This window comes from Rhinatrema bivittatum, chromosome 4 (genome assembly GCF_901001135.1).
Source record: "Rhinatrema bivittatum chromosome 4, aRhiBiv1.1, whole genome shotgun sequence".
NCBI classification, from domain to species: Eukaryota; Metazoa; Chordata; class Amphibia; order Gymnophiona; family Rhinatrematidae; genus Rhinatrema; species Rhinatrema bivittatum.
The window spans coordinates 141,734,681-141,746,691 of NC_042618.1; the positions used below are offsets into that span (position 1 = coordinate 141,734,681).

Here is a 12,011-nt window from a genome sequence, read left to right on the forward strand (position 1 = left end):
GAAATAATGACTTTTTTTTAGTCAGAAACTGAGAGTAATCTCAGAGGGCTCCGATAACCGAGATGCTGACAGCAGCACGGAAAAACGAAGGCTAGAGTGAGACCCCTGTGGCAGAGAATATCATGGCATGCTGGGCATGCTCAGTGGCCTCACGGTGCCAGTCAAAAGTTTCTAGAAACTTTGACAGAAGTTTTTCCCATAATAGGGCTCCGTCAGTGACATCACCCATATGTGAGGACTAGCATCCTGCTTGTCCTGGGATAAACATAGTTTAATGGAATGCTCTTCCCTATGGAGTTACAAAAAGAAAGTGCCATTAAGTTGATCAGGAAAAAGTTAAAAAGCTTGGCTGTATGTGAGAGCATATGGATATTTTTAAATTGTTATTTTTTACAAACAGATTCATGGAACAGCGATGGGAGCAACCATGGCCCCCAGTTTGGCCAATCTATACATGGCTAGGATTGAACAGGACTATCTCTATGACTCTCTTCAGTTTGTTAATGTGGTGCTTTAGGTTCGTTACAATGACAATATTTTTTCTTATGGAAATCAGATGTGGCTCAATTACCTATCTTTTTGACGTGGATTAACTCACTAGATACCAACTTGGAGTTTTCCTTGACGTATCATTTTCAGTCTATCAATTATCTGGATGTTACCATTTTTAAAAATGGATCTTTTCTCAGTAAGAACATTTTTCGCAAAACTAGTGACAGGAATACTTTGTTGCATTTTTCCAGCTTTCACCCATATCAGTTGAAGAAAAATCTTCCAGTGGGTCAATTGAGGATTAAACGCAATTGCTCATCATTGCAAGAATTTTTACATCATTCTGATATTTTGTCAGACAGCTCCTACGAGGCTATCCATTTAAGATCACTGAGAGCATACCATGCTGACAGACAGTGGCTCTTACTGGATCATGCACATAAGGAATGAGACAGTAATTTGGTATGTGTATTAAAATACACACATGGCTTCTTCAATAGCTACGATTATTCACAAATATTGGCCTCTTTTACAACTTTACTCCAATTTTGCTGACAAATCCCTTATAGCTTACAAACAGGGCTTAGGGAATGGCCTCTGCTATTACTGGCATCAGTAGCACGGAATTTTCTTAGTGTTTACGTACTTGCCAGGTTCTTATGGCCTGGTCTGGCCTCTGTTGGAAACAGGATGCTGGGCTTGATGGACCCTTGGTCTGACCTAGCATGGCAATTTCTTATGTTCTGATGAGATCATGTAATTTCCTCCTGATTTTCAGATGTGCACACATCCAACGTTAGTGATTTAAAACCTAAAGGCCACTGGGCCTGTGACAATTACTCTGTGTGCACACAATCTATCACGGGTCCTACGTGGTTAGACACTTCACAGGAATCAATTACAAAGCATGTTATTATTCTGATTGTATGATCTCGAATGTCATCTATGTAATTGTAATTGCCTGTCCTGTGATAAGAAGTATATTGGGGTGACTTCCTGTCCAGTGCGTAAACACATGATTGAACATCAGAGATGTGTCTCCACTCAAAAGCTAAAGCACCCATGGTACAAAACTGTGTGGATTGTTCCCACCAGTTTTCTGATTTAAAAATGGCGTGTAATTGACCAAGTGACCAGCACTACATGAGGAGGGGACCTTGCTTCTCAACTCAACTTTAGGGAACAGTACTAGATATTTCACCCTCATTCTTTACATCCTGGTGGTCTTAATGAAGAGATCAATTAGTACTCGTTACTGTGAGCTTCAAGACATTTATGACATCATTAGACATGGTTGATTGACAGTTCTGGGATTCAAATAGCATGGCGGAACACTGAGATCAGGATAGATTAAATTTCCGGTCTGATGCCATGATGTATGCATTTGATCTGTAGCAGCAAAGAAAAAATCTTTTGATCTTGGGGCAGAAGTATCATTTGATTTTATTTTTAATCTCGATTTTAGATCGCATTGAAACATCTAATGAAACCATACCCTAATGAAGAACCTCTGGTTCGAAACACAGACTGTGTCGGGGCTTGAAGAAGATAGGCATTGCGTACATAAAGCTGACATTTTGATATACCTGGATTTGCACCAGATAAGTGCCATTTCTTACTTTTCATTCAAAACATTGAGAACTATTTTAAATACATAAAAAAATTTTAAAAAAGGGAAAGGAATTTGTCACTGGGACACTATTTGATGTGGACACTTTTGTTATACCAATAATTATATATAAGGCAGAAAACCATGTGAATGTTTAAATACATCATTTTCATGATGCCTAGTATGAAGGTCTAAAATCTAAAATTCAAAAGATTATTATTCTAAGGTTATAGTGGATTCCATGGTCATATTATTAGATTTCCACTTACCTTGAGATTCTGTTTTCAGGATTATTCTAAACACCACTAGTAATGCCATTATCCTCGCAGTGAACTCTATTTATCACTGTGCTTTGTCGCCTCCCACTCAACCTGTTTATAAGCCAGACCATCAGTTTACCACCCATACCAATGGTGCTCAGTTTGTTTATATGATGCCTATGCAGAATTATGTAAAAGGCCTTTTACAAGTACTACACTACATCTAGCTCTTTCCCATGTTCCAACTCTGGTCACCCAACCAAATTGATGGGATTCATTGGACAAGTCCTGCCTCTGGTAAAAAGATGCTGCCTCAGATCTACTAATCTGCTGGATTCCAAAAACTACACTATACTCTGTTTTAACATGGATTCCATTAATTTACTCTTTACAGAGGTTAGACTAACCACCCTGTAGTTCCCAGTCTCCTCCTTACTTCCAGTTATGAAAATACATAAATAGGGAATAGTTATTTACCCTTTCAAACAATACCAAAATTAGGGAACACTCCATCAAAATATCAGGTACCAGATTTAAAACAAATTGGCCAAAGTAATTTTTCACTCAACACATAATTAGGAATTTGTTGCCTGAGAATATGGTGAAATCTAGCATTCCTGGGTTTGGACAGGTTCCTGAAGGAAATGTCCATAAACAATTATTAGCACAGTGGACTCAGGGAAATTCAGCAAGTATTCCCGAGAGTGAGCAACAAGGAATTGGATCTACTTTTTGGGATCTGCTGGAAACTTCCCATTGAACTAAATTGGCCACTATGTGAGATAGAATGCAGAGTTCGATGGACCTTTGTTCTGACCCAGCAAGGCACATCTTATTTTCTTAGATAAATAGATAAACACATGCAAACATATATATATATTTACTTTTGTACTAACATGGATTTGATGGTCCCCATTTAAGATAAACAAGAAATGTAAACTACTAAATACTGTACATAGACTATCCTACATATTACTGTCCAGAAAATATAACACAGAGAGTAATCTTCATTCACACTAGCTAAGTTTCTAAAGATAGAGGTTGGGGAATTGCTGATTTCTTTTGGCTAAAGTCCAATATTGGCCTTATTTTGTTTAATTGGAAGAGGATCTCAAATTCATCTTCTCCATGAGATATCAGGGACCTGGATTTCTCTTTGTACCAAAGGTTAATAAGAAATGTGTCTGCAAAAGTCAAACAGCATTAAATACCAAAAACTGATTATTATTCTACAGGCGTTGTTCTGCCATTCATAATCTCCCTATGCCTCAACCTTCTGCAGCTAATCTTTAATGGATGCCGTGCAAGGCAGAAAAAGAGCTGAAGAGAAAGAAGGTGGCTCTAGAAATTAGTACCAGGAATAAACAGCCTATGCAGTGGAACCCTTCTATATAGAATATTAGAAGTTAACTTGACTTCTTTTCTGTATATAACAATAGAGAAAAATACTAACAGTAAATAGATTTGCTCTATACATAGGAATCATCAATAAGAAACTAGTTATTTAAAAGTAAAACTAAACATTTATGCTCTGCACTAGTGCATAAAAGCATAATTCCTTTAAAAACAAAAAAATATGGACTTGTTTGTACTTTATTCACTGCAAACATATGCTATTCTACCTAATGGTGGCCCTGTACACATTCATGCAGCTGATCGACGCAGATCAGAACTGGGACCCCAAGACGTGGATGTCAGATGAGATGAACAAGACAAGTGCATACTTGGATGTCTGGGGTTGGGTGGTGGGGAAGAGGGAACCACATTACCACTGCCACAACAATGGTGATGGAAGCAAACTGCTATGCAGCTACTCCTGTGCGAACACGTCTTCAAGAAAGGACTGGCTGCCATGTCAGGCTCAAACTACATAAAAATGTATTTTCCCTACACATTGTTTGTGTGAGATGGAGAGCAGTATGTGTGTCAGTGAAGGAGAGTGTCACTATAAGCTTTCAGCAGGCAATTTTCAAACTCTGCATTTTGAGACAAAGTCCAAGAATACTTTTTACCTGTGGATATTGCCCCTAATATGTATGGACATTTGTGCCTGCTTTTCCTGCAAGTCTTTATTTCATAGAAAATACCATGTTTTGAATTGAATGCTGTCTACATGCATTATTTTCCTCTCTCACCGCCCCGAACAATTTCTCCTAAGGAGACTAAAAGTATGGGCATTAGTAAAATGCCCATACTTTTAACCACATTAAGGGAGAGCAATTTTAAGATGGGTGATTGGAGGGGAGGTGTAAATAACTTTATACTCAAGTAGGCTTTTCAAATTTTTTTCTCATAATCCTATTTCATGTCAAACTTCTCGTTAAGTTGCTTCCAACATGCAAAATGTGCTAACATTTGTATTTACCTAGGAACTGGTAAGCCAAAATTTAGAGTCCAGACATATTCTGCACATTAAATTTAATCTACTACTTGATTTAGATATTACAAAACAATACAATTTAACTGCATTTCACTATATCAAGCAGTTGTACAGACCCATACAAAATATTAGACTACAAGTAAAGTAATATATTTGAAATCTCTGATCTTATGTCATTAAGCCAGAACTGTGAATTATCACTATCTGTTCATGGTGACGGTTGTTGCTTTACTAAAGCAATTGATGCTAGAACCATGGAAGTTGAGCTCTAAAGACAGCAGCTCCACTGCTCATCCCAAAGAACCAGTGGGAACATTGAGAGGAGAGGATCACCTTGCTGGTGGCTGAAAAGAATCAGTAAGTACTGCTTAGGGAAATTGTTAAAATGTAAAAGTATTGGGGGAGAAGTAAAACTATCGGGATATATTATTTAGTATGCTTGAGTGTCTGTATTGAATAGCTAGTCAGAGGGCAGGCAAAAACCAGTTTTGTGTGTAGTCAGAAAGGCAGGCAAAACCAGAAGTTTGTGTTTTGTATTAAATAGGTAGTCAGAAAGGCAGGCAAAAACCATAAGAACATAAGAAATTGCCATGATGGGTCAGACCAAAGGTCCGTCAAGCCCAGCATCCTGTTTCCAACAGAGGCCAAACCAGACCACAAGTTTATGTGCTTTGTATTAAATAGGTAGTCAGAAAAGCAAGCAAAAAACAGAAGTTTGTGTCTTTTGTATTAAATAGATAGTCAGAAAGGAAGACAAAAAACAGAAGTTTGTGTGTTTGTATTTCCCAACCCTCCCACCCCTCTTCCACCCACCCCTAGCTCATCCTTTAATTTATAGGCAGGTGACACTTGCACACTAAAAAGGAAATAAATAAATAAATCAGCTTTTAACTTAAATTCAGAAATTCCCCATACCTTATTAAGAGTTTAATCATTTCCTCGTAGGTTACTAACAGATATACAGTGAATAACTAATACATTTAAAGAATCCTAATTGCACGCAGTCCTACACCCATAGCAAGCCTAAACTTAACAAGCAACTGAACAAATTTAAGATGAAAGCAGCAGTCCAGCAGCAAGAGGAGGGCTTCCCAGTCTTCTGCATCAAGTTTCACATCTATGAATTTTTACCCACCGGTGAGAAACTGTTCGTGTGCATCTGATGCAAGGAGCTCCTGTTTATTCATTTATTTAGAATTTTTATATACCGACATTCTCGATACACATATCGAATCAGGTCGGTTTCCATTGAACAAAACAGTCACGGTTAAGGCGTTACATTAAACGGAGTTTCTCAACATGAGAACGTAAAAATATTAAACAGTTTCTGAACATTAGAACGTAAATATTAAATAGACATCAATAACACGTCAAACAGCATTCAAAAGACGTAAAAAAACAAAAATATCTACAATAGATAGTAAAATAAATTGAGTGTATCAAGTAACAGTGTACAATGTTGAAGGGCATGACCTGAGCATAATGAGAGCTAATGAGCTAGTGTATCTACAGTGGTGACTTTCATAACCTGTGGACTGTCCGGATAAGGCGTAAGCGGGCCCAGCGGGGTTTGGGGGTGTTCAATAGATTTGTTATGTTCTATTTTGCCCTTTGACCGGTATCTGAGTGTTCCTGAGATTCCGGGAAGGCTTGCCGGAAGAGCCATGTTTTTAGGTGTTTCTTAAAAGTTTGATGGCCTGTTTCTAGGCGAAGTTCCGGAGGTAATGAGTTCCAGAGGGTGGGCCCGGCTGTAGAGAGTGCTCGTTTTCTTAATACGGATTTGACCGGAGGAGCATATAATGATCCTTTGTAATTGTATCTGATAGGTCTTTGTGATGTGTGAGGGCGGAGTTGCGTGTTTAGATGTAGGTGGGCGATGCCCATAATGTCCTTGTGGATCATCATTAATGTCTTGAAGGTGATCCTGGATTTTATAGGAAGCCAGTGAAGGCCGTGTAGAATTGGTGTGATGTGGGCTCTTTTATTTGAGTTGGTGAGTAACCTCGCCGCAGAATTCTGCACCATTTGTAGCGGTTTCGTGGAAATGGCAGGGAGACCTAGTAGAAGGGAGTTGCAGTAGTCTAACTTTGACAGAATTATAGACTGAATTTACTAATCGGAAGTCGCTGAAATGAAGGAGCGGTTTCAGATTTTTGAGCACTTGAAGTTTGAAAAAACATTCTTTAGTGGTGTTGTGGACGAAGGATTTGAGGTTAAATTGATTGTCGAGTCGCACCCCTAAGTTCCTGACAGAGGGGGAGTGGTTAATGTATGATTTTGCGAATTGTGTTGCGCTTTGGGAGTTTGTGAGACTATGGTTTTCATCCGGCAAGATGATGAGGATTTCAGTTTTGTTTTGATTGAGTATGAGGTTCAAGCTGGGTAGCAGAGTATTGATAGATTGTAAGCATTTGTTCCAATGTGCCCAAGTTTTTTGCAGGGATTCTGTGATAGGAAGAAGTATCTGAATGTCGTCAGCGAAAATGTAATGCTTTAGATTAAGGCTGGAGAGTAGGTGGCAGAGTGGTAGAAGATAAATGTTAAAAAGTGTCGGGGATTGAGATGATCCTTGCGGGACTCCTCGGATTGATTTGATGGGAAGTGATTCTTCGTTATTGATCTTGACCTTATAGAATCTATTCTCCAAGAATGATTGGAACCAGCTGTGAGCTTCTCCTTGAATTCCTATATCAGATAGCCGCTCGAGAAGGATGGAACGACTAACTGTGTCGAAGGTGGCAAATAGGTCGAGAAGGGCGAGGAAGTACGGTTGTTTTTTTTCAAGATTGAGGAGGATAGTGTCAGATAATGATGCGAGTAGCGCTTCTGTGTTTTGCAATTTCCTAAAACCGAACTGGAAAGGGGAGAGTATGTTGTTCTCCTCCAGGTACTCAGACAGTTGCTTGTTGACAAATCTTTCCATCACTCTTGCGATCAAGGGGAGGTTAGCGATTGGACGGAAGTTTGCAGGGTCAGCCGTTGAGAGGTTAGTTTTTTTTAGTAAGGGTTTCAGTATGGCTATTTTAAGTTGTTCTGGGATCTTTCCTTGAGTTAAAGAGCAGTTTATGATGTCTGCTAATGCTTTGGAAATGGTGTTAGGAATAGCTAGCAGAAGATTGGAGGGTATGGCATCCAATGGATGAGAGGAGGGTTTAAGCTTTTTGAGAATGATTTCGATTTCCATTGATGATGGGGTCTCGAACGATGTAAAGCTGAATTTCTTGTTTCTCAGAGAACGAATCCAATCTCTGAAGGCTAGAGTGGCAAACCTGGAGGAGATAAGGCAGACAGAGAGGTATAACAAATGAGACCTTCAGGGACATTGTAGCCAAGTCTCAACTCTAGTCTGGCAGCCCTGGTGCTGCCTTGGAGGAGAAAGGTCTCATGATTGGAAAGCATCAACCTGGTGCAGCAGGAAATGATACTGAGTAAGGACCTGCTCTCCAGGTGGTGTATTGTCTTCTCACACCAAGGATGTATCTCTCAGGGCTACTTCCCTGAGAGATACATCCTACTTCCCAGGAGGGAAGGGTTAGGGTGGCCATCATAGTTGGTGTTTTGATTATTAGGAATGTAGACAGCTGGGTGGCTGGTGGGCAAGAGGATCGCCTGGTAACATGCCTTCCTGGTGCGAAGGTGGACCTCACGCGTCACCTAGATAGGATTTTAGACAGTGCTGGGGGAGAAGCCAGCTGTCATGGTACATGTGGGCACCAATGACATAGGAAAATGTGGGAGGGTAGTTCTGGAAACCAAATTTAGATTCTTAGGTAGAAAGCTTAAATCCAGAACCTCAAGGGTAACATTCTCTGAAATGCTCCCTGTTCCACACGCAGGTCGCCCTTAGGCAGGCAGAGTTCTGGAGTCTCAATGCGTGGATGAGAAACATTGAAGAGGAATTCAGTTTTGTAAGGAACTCGGGAACCTTTTGGGGAAGGGGGGACTCTTTTCCAAAGGGATGGATTCCACCTTCACAGGGTAGAACCAGGCTGCTGGCGCTAACCTTTAGAGCAGCTTTTAAAGTAAATCAAAGGGGAAAACAGACAGTTGCTCAGCAGCACATGGCTCGGAGGGAGGTATCTTAGACGGATACTAATGAGCATTAGAGTTATGGCATCCCAACAGAGAGGTTCTAAAAATAAGAAAAGTAGTCCAAGTGCCTATAATTAAAAATTCGCCAGAGTTAAAATATTCCAATTTATCCCTGTCTACTGAAAAGCAGATAGTTAATACAAATAAAAAACACACTTTGAAATGTTTGTATGCTAATGCCAGAAGTCTAAGAAGTAAGATGGGAGAGAATTAGAGTGTATAGCAGTGAATGATGACAGACTTAATTGGCATCTCAGAGACATGGTGGAAAGAGGATAACCAATGGGATAGTGCTATACCAGGGTACAAATTATATCGCAATAACAGAGAGGAGTATCTTGGTGACCGGGTGGCGGATTATGTCCAGGATGCCATAGAGTCCAACAGGATAAAGAACCTGCATGAGACTAAATGCACAATCAAATCTTTATGGGTAGAAATCCCTTGCGTGTTGGGGAAGAGTATAGTGAAAGACATATTCTACTGTCCACCTGGCCAAGTGTTGCGACCTTCGCTGCCCGACATCTCCACTCCGCCCTCCTTACCTCTTTGGCGACTCCCTCCTGGGTTGATGGAAGTTTGGCTGCCGCGGCGTCATCTTGCCTACCTCCTCCGGCGTTCTCGGACTGGCTAGACGCTGCCTTCTGCCATGTTCTTCTGAGGCCTAGGGGCGTGGGCGCGGCCCCGACTCAAGTACCAGCAGTGGCACGAAGCTCAGGGGTGTCCCCCTGAGTTGATGTCATCATCTTCGGATATTTAAAGGTCTTTCATTTCGCTAACTAATCGAGTTAGCAAAGGGTTTCCTACCTAGCTGCCTCCAGGTATTGCTGCAGATGGGATTCGCTCTCCGCATACCTTGCTACTCTGCCTCCTCGGACTTTACCAGGGGTACCCGCTCCTCGGGGGCCTCGCTCTCTCTTATTTTTCAGGTCGCAGTCTGGAACCGGTACTCACTCCTCGAGGGCCCACGTTCCCGGACCTGCTACTGAATATAACTTCTGCCAGGAAGTCATCGCTGCCTACAACACCAGTGAGTTACCATCTCTCTCTCAGAGCTTTCCCTGGAACCAGGTACTCGCTCCTCGAGGGCCTACTTCATTCCAGCTCTTGGGCTGTTCTAAGAGACTACAGTGCGAGTGTTAGCATCCAGGTTCTGTTCCTGAACTCTGCATACTCTGCCTACTCACTATCTCAGCCTTCCTGGAATCGCTGTTCCAGTGCCTGAGGGACTACAGCCCAGTCGAGCTATTCCAGCTTACTACTGCCACCTCTGGTGGTTCTCAAAAACTGTTTAATAAAAGAACTTGTGTGTGTCGGCCTCCCAACTCTGAGCCTGACCGGTGGTCCCTCTCGGGATCTTCCCCCGAGGGCGTGGTCATCTGCCAACCGGCCCAAGGATCCACCCACAACTATCACAAATAACACCACCAAGATGGTGAGACGGACAGTGAAATGCTAAGAGAAATTAGGGAAGCTAACCAAATTGGTAGTACAGTAATAAAGGAAGATTTAATTTAAGATAATATTGACTTGGTAAGGGATACATCAGGACATGCTACAGAGAATAAAGTTCCTGGATGGAACAAATCACAATTATATGGAGCAACTGGTTCAGGAACTGATGAGAGAGGGATCAATTTTAGATCTAATTCTCAGTGGAGCGCAGAAGTTGGTGAGAGAGTTAACGGTGATGGAGCCGCTTGGCAATAGTGATCATAATATGATCAAATTTGAATTAATGACTGGAAGGGGGACAGTAAGTAAATCCACGGCTGTAGCGCTAAACTTTCAAAAGGGAAACGTTGAGAAAATGAGAAAAACAGTTTAAAAAAAAAAATGAAAGGTGCAGCTACAAAGGTAAAAAATGTGCCACAGGCATGAACATTGTTAAAAAATACCATCCTAGAAGCACAGACCATATGTATTCCTCACATTAAGAAAGGTGAAAAGAAGGTCAAGCGATTGCCAGCATGGCTAAAAGGTGAGGTGAAAGAGGCTATTTTAGCCAAAAAATCTTCATTCAAAAATTGGAAGAAGGATGCATCAGAAGAAAATAGGATTAGGCATAAGCATTGGCAAGTTAAATGTAAGACATTCATAAGACAGGCTAAGACAGAATTTAAAAAGAAGTTGGTCGTAGAGGCAAAAACTAACATTATGAACTTTTTAAAATATATCCGAAACAGAAAGCCTGTGAGGGAGTCTGTTGGACCGTTAGATGATCGAGGGGTTAAAGGGGTCCTTAGGGAAGATAAGGCCATGGTGGAACGATTAAGCAATTTCTTTGCTTCAGTGTTTACTGAAGAGGATGCTGGGGAGATACCCGCTCCGGATAAGGTTTTCAAGGGTGATGATTCAGATGAACTGAACCAAATCACAGTGAACCTGACAAGACATGGTAGGCCAGACTGACAAACTGAAGAGTAGTATGTCACCTGGACCAGATGGCATACACTCCAGGGTTTTGAAAGAAGTAAAAAATGAAATTTTAGACCTATTTCAGTTAATTTTTAACCTTTCATTAAAATCATCCGTTGTACCTGAAGATTGGAAGATGGCCAATGTAACCCTGATATTTAAAAAGGGCTCCAGGGGTGATCCCAGAAACTATAGACCAGTGAGCCTCACTTCAGTGCTGGGAAAATTGTGGAAACTGTTATAAAGAATAAAATTACAAAACATTTAGAGAGACATGGTTTAATGGGGCACAGCCAGCATGGATTTACCCAAGGGAAATCTTGCCTCACAAATCTCCAACATTTTTTTGAAGGGGTGAATAAACATGTGGACAAAGATGAACCAGTAGATGTAGTGTATTTGGATTTTCAGAAGGCATTCAATGCATGAGAGGCTTCTAAGAAAACTAAAAAGTCATGGGATAGGAGACTATGTCCTTTTGTGGACTGCAAACTTTTTAGAATAGGATTAAATGGTCTGTTTTCATAGTGGAAAAAGGTAAACAGAGGAGTGCCTCAGGGATCTGAACTTGAACCGGGGCTTTTTATCATATTTATAAATGATATGGAAAGGGGTATGAAAAGTGAGGTGATCAATTTTGCAGATGACACAAAATTATGCAGAGTAGTTAAATCTCAAGTGGATTGTGATAATTTGCAGGAGGACCTTGCAAGACTGGAAGATTGGGCTTCCACATGGCAGATGAAATTTAATGTGGACA

The 12,011-nt window shown here is 40.8% G+C and overlaps 1 protein-coding gene across 1 annotated transcript in view; it reads right to left on the reverse strand.

The window, feature by feature from the left end:
* MIPOL1 (mirror-image polydactyly 1) overlaps positions 1 to 12,011 on the reverse strand; it is a 1,009,124-nt gene that overhangs the window by 655,238 nt on the left and 341,875 nt on the right. The window lies entirely within an intron of this gene.